A 12,225-nucleotide genomic window follows, 5' to 3' on the forward strand; every position below is an offset into this window, starting at 1 on the left:
CAAAAATATTTGTGCTATTGTGCATATTTTATAGTGTTGGAGATATCTGGAGAACCTCTAAAAATAAAATGCTTAAGAATATAAAGCTGAGTCAAGTATGAAAGCTTATTTATTTCATTTACATGTGTGTATAAATACAAGAGAATACAAACTAAATAAGGAAAGAATCAAGTAATAAAGAATGTTGATCTTCTCCTAAATAGAAACAAAATCACTATGATATACTAAGATATGGAAGATCTGCTGAGATAGGGAAGCTCAATCATGAGATATCTTCCAAGATAAGATGTATGCGCCAATACGCCACCCTCAAGATAGTCAATGTGTAGCAAAGCCTAGCTTGAATAGGTGTTTATCAAAGGCTGGCTTTGGTAGGGATTTAATTAGAGTATCCGTAATTTGTTCTGCAGCATGAATATGAATAATATGAACTTGATTCTGCTGAACTTGTTTGCGAATAAAGTGAAAGTCTACAGCAATGTGCTTCATGCGGCTATGAAAAACTGGGTTTGCACACAAATAAGTTACACCAACATTGTCACAGTAAATGGTTGGTCTTTGAGGAAGTGAAACATGTAATTCTTTTAGTAGATTTGTCACCCGGTTGGTTTCAGCTAGCGCACTTGCAACAACACGATACTCTGCTTCAGTTGATGAGCAAACAATTTTTCTTTGTTTCCTAGAAAACCAGCTTACAGGATTTTATCCAAAAAATAATATGTAACCAGTAGTGGAAGCTCGATCACTTACATCTCTAGCCCAATCCGCATCAGAGTACATGTGTAGGTTGAAATCGTTGCCTCTTTGAATGTGAAGAGCGAACTGAAGTGTTCCTTGGAGATACCTGAGTACTCGTTTGAGTGCTTTCCAGTGCACTTCAAATGGAGAGTGCATAAATTGAGACAACTTATTCACGGAGAAGCTAATGTCTGGACGAGTAAAAGACAAGTATTGCAGTTTTCCAAGAACTCTCCTGTAGAGAGTAGCATCAGTTGGTTCCACTCCATCATGTAGTTGAGGCACTTCAGTGGCACTCATTGGGGTTTTTGCTGAATTACAGTCCTTCATGTTTTCATCAGAGAGGATTTCATTGATGTAGTTGGACTGCGATAAAGTGATTCCTTTGGTAGTTCGGAGCACCTCTACTCCAAGAAAGAAGTTTAGATTCCCAAGATCCTTAATGGAAAAATGCCCAGCAAGATGAGCAATAACCTGATTTACCTCGGAGTTACGATTCCCTGTAATAATGATATCGTCTACATAAACCATTGCATACAAAATGTTGTTTGACACTTTGTGAATAAAGAGTGAGGCATCAAATTCTGGCTTGACAAATCCCAGATAAAGAAGAAATGTCTTAAGTTCATTGTACCATGCCCGAGGGGCTTGCTTGAGGCTATATATTGCTTTCTTTAGACGACATATATGGGAGGGAAACTGCTCTTCTGTAAAACCTGGAGGTTGGACCATGTACACTTCTTCTAAATGACCTTGCAAGAATGCGTTGTTAAAATCAAGTTGCCGTAGGGGCCAAATCTGTTGTACAGCAATAGAGAGAACCAAACGTACAGTAGTTGGTTTGATAACTGAAATGAACGTGGCATGATAATCAACTCCAGGATGCTGTGTAAACCCCTTTACAACAAGTTGAGCCTTGTAGCGATCGATTGTCCCATCAACTTTTCTTTTTAACCTGTATAACCATTTGCAAGAAACAATATTTTTTGTGGGGTTATGTGGTACCAAATCCCATGTCTGATTATTCAATAATGCATCAAATTCAATTTTCATTGCTCTTTGCCACTCTGGGTGTTTTTTTGCTTGTTTGAAGTTGGTCAGGGTGATGGGGGGATAAGTGAGCCATGAAGTCAAGAATGATTTTTGGTTTGTAAATGTTGTTCTGTGAATGGGTCACAACACGATTTGGATTTGGAAGAGAAGGTTGTTGAGGTTCTATGGCTTGAGCAGATTCGGGTGGAGGTTGTTGCGGAAGTGAGGTAGAGGGACAGGCAATGAAATTTTGGCTAGCAGATAAAATAATTTTATTTCTGAGACTATATACAATTGGAAAAGCTAATGATTGAGGTAATGGGGGATAAGAGTGGGTGTTATGAATATTAGTTGGAACAACAGAATTTGTAGGAGGAGGAGGAGTAGAGTTACCTGAACTTGCAGATTTTGTTGGAGCACAGGCAGTGAAGGCGGTGTCTTTAAGAGCTTGCTGCTATCTGAACTTGGGATAACTGTAGGGCTGAGTAATTCGCTGCTTATGGGAGAAGAAAAACTAGGGGATATTGTTGGGGTAGTGTCAGTTGGGTTTTCCCACGCAAGCTCTTTGCAAGTTGAAGAAATATTTAAAAATATATTTTGAAAAGGAAAATTATTTTCAAAAAAATTGACATCACGAGATAAATATATTTTAGAAGATTTCGGATCAAAACATTAATGACAATGATGAACTAAAGAAAATCCTAAATATACACATGGTGTTGATCGTGGCTCTAATTTATTTTTTGAATAAGGTTTGAGCCAGGGATAACAAAGACACCCAAAATTTTTTAAGGAATTGTAATCCGGATTATGACCAAACAACATTTGAAAAGGTGATTTATTTTGTTAAAGTGAGGTTGGCAACCGATTTATTAGATAAACTGCATGTTGACAAGCAAAATACCAAAGTGTGGATGGAAGAGAAGCTTCATGAAGTAAAGTACGAGCCGTCTCAATAATATGTCTATGACATCTTTCAGCAAGAGCGACTCTTTGAGGGGTGTATGGAGGGGATAAAAGATGTTCAATACCTTGAGATCTTAGGTATGGATCAAGACTTTTATATTCGCCACCACTATCTGTATAGATAGAAAGAACTTTCATATTAAAACAACGTTCAGTTAATGCTTGAAAGTTTTTGAAAAGATCTGTAATCTCACTTTTATTCTTTAATGTGTAAACCAAGGTGTATAGAGTATACTGATCCACAAAAATAGAATAGTATAATTTTTTGTCAATCGATTGAACTGGAGAAGGACCCCATAAATCACTAAATATTGTTTGAAATGGTTTGGTACTTGACAAAGTAAAATGTTTAAAAGGATGGCGATGAGTATTACTCGAGTAACAAGAATTACAAACTAAAATTTTTTTTCGCGAGCAAGGTAGCAAGAATTTATTCAAAAGAAAACTTAACACCTTTGCTTTCGGATGACCCAACCGACTATGCCAGGTAGAAGTGGATATGATGGTGGAGGTCAAATGCACATAAGGAAGACATGGAGGGTAACTTTGGCCACTCATAGAGACCGTCCTTATTCTGACCGTGCACCAACGGAGTCCACGTTTTCACGTCCTTCACAAAAAAATGAAAGGGAAAGAATTCAGTAGAGGTTAGATTATCTTGACAAAATTTAGAGACAGAGAGTAAATTGCGTTTAATGCTTGGAGCACAGAGAGTGTTAGAGAGATTGAAAGATTTATTTGATGCATTTAATTGAGTTGAACCAGTGTGAGTTATTGGTATTTTTTTACCATCACCCATGGAGACCTGCTCCATCCCATTGTATGGCTGCAAATTTTGAGGTTCGGCAGGGATGTGATGAGACGCGCCGGAGTCGAGAATCAATGGATTTTTTGATGCCTTTAATCCTGAAACATAATTGGCTTTCGCCTCAAAGTGATTGTGAGATTTTGATCGACAAACACTTGCAACATGACCTAGTTTATTGCACAACTGACAGCGAACACCATTAGAAGAGTTGGTGGTGGTCGAAGATCGTCGTGGATTGGGTGAAGTAAAGTGATTATTGGATCGCCACTGTTGGTTGTTTCCATTGTTATTACTGGGGAGACGATTGGTGTGATTGTTCGACTTACCATGCATGTTGGAGATTGCAGCAGAGGTAGCAGCAGCAGCAGTAATCTAATTGGGACCTTTTTTTGACTCTTCATGTCGAAGGAAAAACTCGTAATCCATAAGCTTTTCGTAGAGTTCTTCATAAGTAATAGTGGAGTCCGAGCACGGATTGCAGTAGAGATCTCACGAAACTCTGGACCCAAACCACTGAGGATCTTGATAATAAGTTTAGAGTTCGAGACCGGAGCACCAGCAGTAGAGAGTTCATCAGAAATAGACCAAATAGTTTGCAAATATTCGGTGACTAGCTGGGATTCTTTGGTCAGACGCATAAGTCGATCACGCAGACTGAAAATTCTGGGTTGAGACTTGTTCGCATAGGCGATGTGCAGTGCATCCCAAGCTGTCTTTGTTGAGGTAGCCGCTGCAACAGTTGTGGAAATTATTGGATCAACAGATGTCATAAGTACATTTTGAATAAGTTGGTCTTGTTGAAACCAAATAGTAAACGCAGGATTGGCACCAGGGACTATGCCAGTTATGAGAGTGCAAGATGGGGAAGGTGTAGACCCATCAAGATGACCGTAGATATCATGAACATGCATAAGCATGAAAAATTGTGCCTTCCACGTTGTAAAATTGTGGCTGCCAAGCAATTTAATGGGAAATTGGGACGCAAGGTTAAATTTAACAACCAATGGGATGATGTTGTTGTCAGCATTAACAACTTGAGGAGTGTCTGCCATTTGTGGAAGGTGGTTGGGAGAGAGAAAAATCTTACTTGTTAGAGTATACTGAGGTTTCTGATACCATATAAAGCTGAGTCAAGTATGAAAGCTTATTTGATTTCATTTACATGTGTGTATATATACAAAAGAATACAAACTAAATAAGGAAAGAATCAAGTAATAAAGAATGTTGATCTTCTCCTAAATAGAAACAAAATCACTATGATATACTAAGATATGGAAGATCTGTTGAGATATGGAAGATCAATCATGAGATATCTTCCAAGATAAGATGATACAAGACAAATAAGAGAAGCACAAAACAGCCACAAAACAGTCCAATACACCCTCCAAAACAGTCCACAAATCACAACAAATCGTGGACCAAATGGAGACCTCACTCGGATTCAACAAATACAACAAGAATACAAGAAACAAAGGTGTATTTGACACCTAAAACAGCCACAAATTGTGAATAATAAGATGATAACAAGAACACAAATTTTTGGATTCAACAAGGCACAAAAACAGTCCACTACAAACAATAACAAGATTACAAGAATAAAAGGATAGATAGTGAGATATAGATTTGTTACAAGACTTAGGAACAAAGTGTGATTCAAACACTAAACCCCTAATTAATGTAATAACAACACCAGACTCTTATGGTGACCACCAAGGGAATCACTCACCTCAAGATCCACCGTTTTCAAGGAAAGAATAATATTCGTTTTTCCAAACCCTATACTAAGGAAGACTTTTCCAAGCCCTAACTAAGAACTATACTAAGGGTTGCACTCTCCAAAGAGAGAATAAGTCTTTCAAATGTTCATCATTCATTAACTAAAGAGAAATGACCTAAAATAGACTATATATAGTATATTACAAAGAAAGATAAAATGACTCCAATAACTTTAATGAGGTGGGTTGCAATGGAGTGTCATTTAGACAAGGCTAAAATACCAAAATAACCTTGAGGATAAGTGACCAAAATGACCTTAATAAAAGGGGCCAAAACAGTGAACCATCAAATGTGGTCCAAATCCGTGAGTCCTCTAGTTTTCAAGGATCCAAGCAATCTTCCACACATGGGTTTGTTTGATGGCATGCTCAAAACAACCCCTACAAGTATGATCTCGTGCCCTCCATGGGACCAAAGCTTGATTCTTCACGTAGTGACTTTGAATGATGCCATCAAAAGCTAAGGTGGCCATTTCACTTGTATCATCCTCCCCTTCTTGAAAAGGATTCGGCCTCGAATCCGTAACTTGCAAAACAAGAGAAAGGACAAACAAACACAACATCCTCATGCCATGAGGGTTAGGGTTAGCACAATAATAAACATCATCACACCAAGGGGGTACATACTTGAAGTATAACCAAGAATCCTTTGAAGTGAGAATTAAAAACTCAATGAAAGATGTACAAAGGATTTGGTTATGGGATACACCAAGAGTGATACTTTGCTTGTCATGTAGACCAAGTAACAAGTTGGGTGCACCAACATCACCATTTCTACATTTGGCACCGGGGTCAAATGGGAAAAGTGGCCGTAGACACGGGTCTAGACAACACTCCCCTTTCCCGTGGTCTACTCCTAAACTAAACGACATACTCTCTATAATAGCATACATATCATCCAAAGCAAATAGAGAGTAGAGAAAGGTATCACTCAAATCAACTTCTACCAAGGTGCCCTCATGTGTGTACTCCCTACTAGTTTCCCAATAATAATCATACGTACTCTCAACAATAAAGTCACACAAAGTAAAAGAAGAAGTAGCTTCCGCAACTACACATTCCTTACCCCTAAGAGTACACTGATCTTCCAAGAAGAGATTTCTATCTTTAGGAGGAATGTTGTCACACCAAAGTGGGTTAGCATATAGGCTATAGCTTCCAAGGCAAGCTATACCATCATTTTCACCACTAGCTTTATTAGAAGTGTTTAAATCATCTTCAAACAAGACATTACACCTAAAGAGAGTGTGATCTACCTCACAGACAGATTTGGAATAAGCAAGTTCCTCATACTCTAAATGATCAATATCAAGTTTCAAGGATGTTCCAAACACAAGATTACCCCAAGAAGAGATCTCGAGTTCACTCCCACTTTGTAGACTAACATTTTCAAATACTTCACTCACTTGAGTTCTATTAAGCACATCACACACATACTCAAGTGGGGGACAATTTTCACAAACAAGTTGATCAACACCAATTACACAAGACAATGTACTTCCGTTCAACATATAGGCTTCAACACTAGGTGGACATAAATTAATCTTACAAGAAGAGTCAATTTCATCATCAATAGGATCAATTAGTGTATCCAAACTCACAATATGTACATCATCAACAAGAGGCAAGGAATCATTAGACTCATAAATAAGTAAGCTACTACTCACACTCAATGGCTTACTAGCTACACAATTGTCATTCACATGCACTAAAGTGTAAAAGTTAGCTATTTTACCTTTAAGATCTTGAGTAGACTCTTCCTTGCCGTGAGGTGAAGGTCCTCCACAAGCTTGGGCAGCAACTTCCTTTTGGCATTGTTCGCCTTCGCTTGCCATGTTGGTACCTACACAAATGTCCTTAGAAATGGAAGGACAACCAATGTTAGCACAGTTTGGTGGCAATCCCCTCACTTCGCTCCACATATCCTCTCCTTTTTCCACTCTTGGATTACCACCTTGCACTTTCTTACTCCTCGCAATCTTTTGTTTTTCATCATAAATTGGATTGGAGTAGGTAAGCATTTCTCTTTGCGGTTTGGGAAGCAAGTACGTTGTGAGGTGATTTCCCCATTGGTCTCTTACAACATTAGGCTAATTTTGCACGTTAGAAACTTGATGTTGTGCAAACCAATCAGCATCTAAGCTCATATGACCGTAGGTTAAGAAAAAAACATCACACCACACCTCCTTATGGTAATCAAATTGGGAGAAGATAACTTTTACCCTCTCGGTAACCTTGAACTCGCCCAAGTCGTATGGAACAAGTAAAGGCTCTCAAAATAACCCCAAGTAGTCAACCATGGACGGAAGAATGTAGTTTCCATAGTACCTATCATTCAACACCATAAGGCAGCCCAGCATCCCACAAATAGTCACCTTTCCGGAGTGTACACTCCTCCTTGAATCAACATTGTAAGGCACACGAGTACCCGTCAGTTTTGGAGATGCTTGCCCTCTTCTTCTCATGGGACAACCTCTACTATAGCTAGTATAACCAACCTCACCATTTCGACCTTGATAAGAAGTACTACAAGGTGAAGAATGTGATCTTTCACACTCCACACGCGTACTCTCATCATAGCTCTCATAAGTTTTGCTAATGAAAGGGTTATACCTAACACCAAATGTAGGTTCAGAGTGGGAAGTATAAGACTCCTCACATGCCCCAACTTCATCATAAGAACCATCATGAGGACCTACATCATCTCCAAATTCACCATAAGCACTAGGCACATTATTCCCCTCATTTTCTCCCCTAAACCCGAGACCCTCAAATCTGCCCAAGTTTTGATCATGGCTATTTTCATAGCCCCCACAATCTCCCTCAACTTCGTAGCCATAAAACCCCTCACTACAATTATAGTCTCCCATGTTGTAGTCACAAAATCTCCGGCTATCGAAGACATGTTCCTCTTATATCACCTTTGTACCTACAGAATGAACAAACAAGATTAGTAGTAAAGCTTCTCACTAACACTCGTATACACTCACCTTTGTGATTCTCACAATTGGAGCGGCGAATATTGAAAGTTGCTCATACTCCGGTAGTCAATAGGATGTCAATTCTACTTGGCGGTCGGAATAGATTCTTGTTTGATCGACTCAAAACACAAAAAAATAAAATTTACTTACAAACTTGAAACAAAGAAGTTACTATGAGTTAAAAATGAGAAAAAGCACACAAATAACGAAGACACGAAAGGAACGAATTCAATAATTAATCTACAACTAAGAAGGTGATTACTAGTTGTTAATTAATTTTAGAATCGAGACAAGAAACTAAGGAAACAATAAAGTGAAATTAATTATCTAAAATTTGAGCCAAAATTCAATGCGTGAACAGTAACTTGATGACGTGGCAGCCACATATTGGTTGCGGTTTCTACAATTTTTACTTTTCAAAGCCCAAGTCTTGACCAATTTTAATTTGGATGGGTGGAATTTGTTTTAAGGAGGGAAGAATAAGTCTTGAGCCTTTTTTTTTTCAAGTTTCAAATTTCAAGACTTTACTTTTGTAGTACTTTTCCTTAAAACATGGACTCTTGTTTTTTTTTTTTAGAAAAGTGATTGAGATGTGATTGACTTGTTGGTGAGTGATGGTAAGTCTTTCAAGACTAACAAAGTTCTCACACTTTTTCCTTCACCTTTTTGGATCTAACTTTCACCTTATTTTAACAAGGTATGAAGGTTTGGAAGAACATCAAGAACACTTCAACAATCACCAAGAAAATCAACAACAATCTTCCAAGAACAACAACAATTCCGCAACAAAAAGGTCAACTACAAACTTCCAACAAACGGCCAAGTCCTTTAGTGTGGTGTTTTAGTCTTAACAAGGGGTGAAGATTGGGATGAACAACAAGAACACAATAACTTTTCAAGAACAATAACAACACCAAAAACGTCCAGCCCAAGTCCACAAGAAAGGTCACCACACGGCCAAGAACAACAACATCAATGCACGGCCATTAACTTGTTCACAACAACCAGCTCAACAATTCAAGTTCAACTTTAGATCTAGACTCAAGAGTGTTAGAGAAGAAGAAAGCTAACACAAGAAACAACAAATCAAACAAAAGAACACCTAGATCTAGACTCAACTTTTCAGCCAAGGACACAACTTTTTTTTTTTTTGTATTTTTCAACTACCAAGCCCAAGATTGATCTTGTAGGAACAAGATCAAGCCATGCTTTGATACCAAATGATACAACACAAACAAGAGGAACACGAAACAGCCACAAAACAGTCCAATACACCCTCCAAAATAGTCCACAAATCACAACAAATCGTGGACCAAATGGAGACCTCACTCGGATTCAACAAATACAACAAGAATACAAGAAATAAAGGTGTATTTGACACCCAAAACAGCCACAAATTGTGAAGAATAAGATGATAACAAGAACACAAATTTTTGGATTCAACAAGGCACAAAAACAGTCCACTACAAATAATAATAAGATTACAAGAATAAAAGGATGGATAGTGAGATATAGATTTGTTAAAAGACTTAGGAACAAAGTGTGATTCAAACACTAAAACCCTAATTAATGTAACAAAAACACCACTCTTACGGTGACCACTAAGGGAATCACTCACCTCAAGATCCACCGTTTCCAAGCAAAGAACAATATTCGCTTTTCCAAGCCCTATACTAAGGATGAATTTTCCAAGCCCTAATTAAGAACTATACTAAGGTGTTGCACTCTCCAAAGAGAGAATAAGTCTTTCAAATGTTCATCATTCATTAACTAAAGAGAAATGACCTAAAATAGACTATATATAGTATATTACAAAAGAAAGATAAAATGACTCCAATGCCCTTAATGAGGTGGGTGGCAATGGAGTGTCATTTAGACAAGGCTAAAAGACCAAATGACCTTGAGGCTAAGTGACCAAAATGACCTTAATAAAAGGGGCCAAAACCGTGAACCATCAAATGTGGTCCAAACCCGTGAGTCCTCTAGTTTTCAAGGCTCCAAGTAATCTTCCACACACGGGTTTGTTTGATGGCATGCTCAAAATAGCCCCTACAAGTATGATCCCGTGCCCTCCATGGGACCAAAGCTTGATTCTTCACGTAGTGACTTTGAATGATGCCATCGAAAGCTAAGGCGGTCATTTCACTTGTATCATAAGATGTATGCGCCAATAGAGAAGAGATACACTGTAACACAATATGAAAGCAGAGAATATAATAAAAACAAACTCAAAGCTGTACAAAAATACGTTTTGACAATAGATGTATGTAACCTCCAATTCAGAATCAATTCTAGCGGGAAAGAAACAAAAGAAGACCTCCAAATCCGTTTTGTTGTATGACTACTTCTCCACTTTTATGCCGCTCGTGAAAGCACTAGTCAGAACTTTTTTTGACTCGAAAGATGCCTTCAGCAACTCCAGCACCTCAAAATAACAGTAGGAGCAAAATTTATCGAGTTCGCTTCAAACACACTGAATAGTGTTATCAAACTTCAATACTATTATGTCACCGAAAAAAAAAACTACATGTAACCAGTCATAAGAGGAGATATTAGAAACATGCAAAAAACGCTACAACACATTAAAACACAGTGATAGTTGTAAATTCTTTAAAATTCAAGTATAATTGATTACCTCTTCCATTCCAAAACTTACCACTTTCTCCTCTAGTAAACCTACATCTGTGACATTAAACTGGTTGAAAAGGGAAATGCAAGAAATGGTGGACATGGGCTGAACCTCCAAGTCATCCATCACCATGTCTGTCACAACCTCCTTGCAAAACCTTTTTTAGCTGCTGGTGGACCAACACTTGTTGACCTTTGTACCACATAGCACCCACAATCTGGATATTCAGCTGGGGGGTCCTCGGGGGAAAATAGCATCCAGAGGAACTTCCATAAAGAAGAGGAACATCATTCAGCAATTGAAGATTAACTGAAGTGATTCCAATAGAAGACTTGGGTTAAAAGGGTGTCTTTGGCTTTGTTTGACTCCATATAAGTGTCATTCAGATTCTCTATGATTTCGTAGAGGTTAGGCAAGCACCCGTTCTTTCCTATTACCTTAAAAAGCTTAATGACATTGCCCAGTGGCACTGAGAGAATGTGAAAGAGGAAATCAACAGAATTCTTTTCAGCGTCAGCAAATAGGACTTTTCGAGCCTTGGTGTAAAAAACAGTTCCATAAACTTCCGGAGTAGCAGATTTAAGAAAAATAGTAGACACAATCAATAATCGTATGCACGTTTTCCAGTAATTCGAGCATACCTATGTTACATAACTAGAATGTGAGGTTACAAAAACGCTAACCCGACCCACAGAAACAAACAGTGATGCTAACACGAGTTGAAGTTGCAAAATGAGGCAAATTTGACGGAGACCTAAACATAAGAGAAAGCATATTGTGTGTGAAGCAAATATCAATGTTTTTGACATAATTGCCCGAGGCAAAATCATAACAAGAAATAGATAGAATATGACACAGTATAATTTAGTCACCATGTTCATTTATATGAAGTCGAAAAAGAAAACTCTACAGAAGATCACACTAACCCTCAAAAGACACTACAATAAAATAAGCCAGTTGCAACATCAATCATCAACCTCTTCCCTGATTTGCCTTACAAGTTCTGCCTTGTACTCATCAAATGTATCTGGGAACTTTACAATAGTCCCATTGTCAACTATCCAAATTTCACTTCTTTCTTTATCATCACAAACCCTTGATAAGAGCCTCGAGTCGTGACTAACTAACACTGTTGTTCCGGGTACTCAATCTGTATGTTGGCAAAAATACTTCAACACAAGTTCAAGATTATATCAAGAACACTTATGAAGTTTTCTAACACCTTCAACTCAAGTTCAATATGAACTATCAAGGAAGTGAGCAATTTAATTAAAAAATAAGATGAAACAGATAAAG

The sequence above is a fragment of the Capsicum annuum genome, chromosome 6, assembly GCF_002878395.1.
Source record: "Capsicum annuum cultivar UCD-10X-F1 chromosome 6, UCD10Xv1.1, whole genome shotgun sequence".
Taxonomy (NCBI): domain Eukaryota; kingdom Viridiplantae; phylum Streptophyta; class Magnoliopsida; order Solanales; family Solanaceae; genus Capsicum; species Capsicum annuum.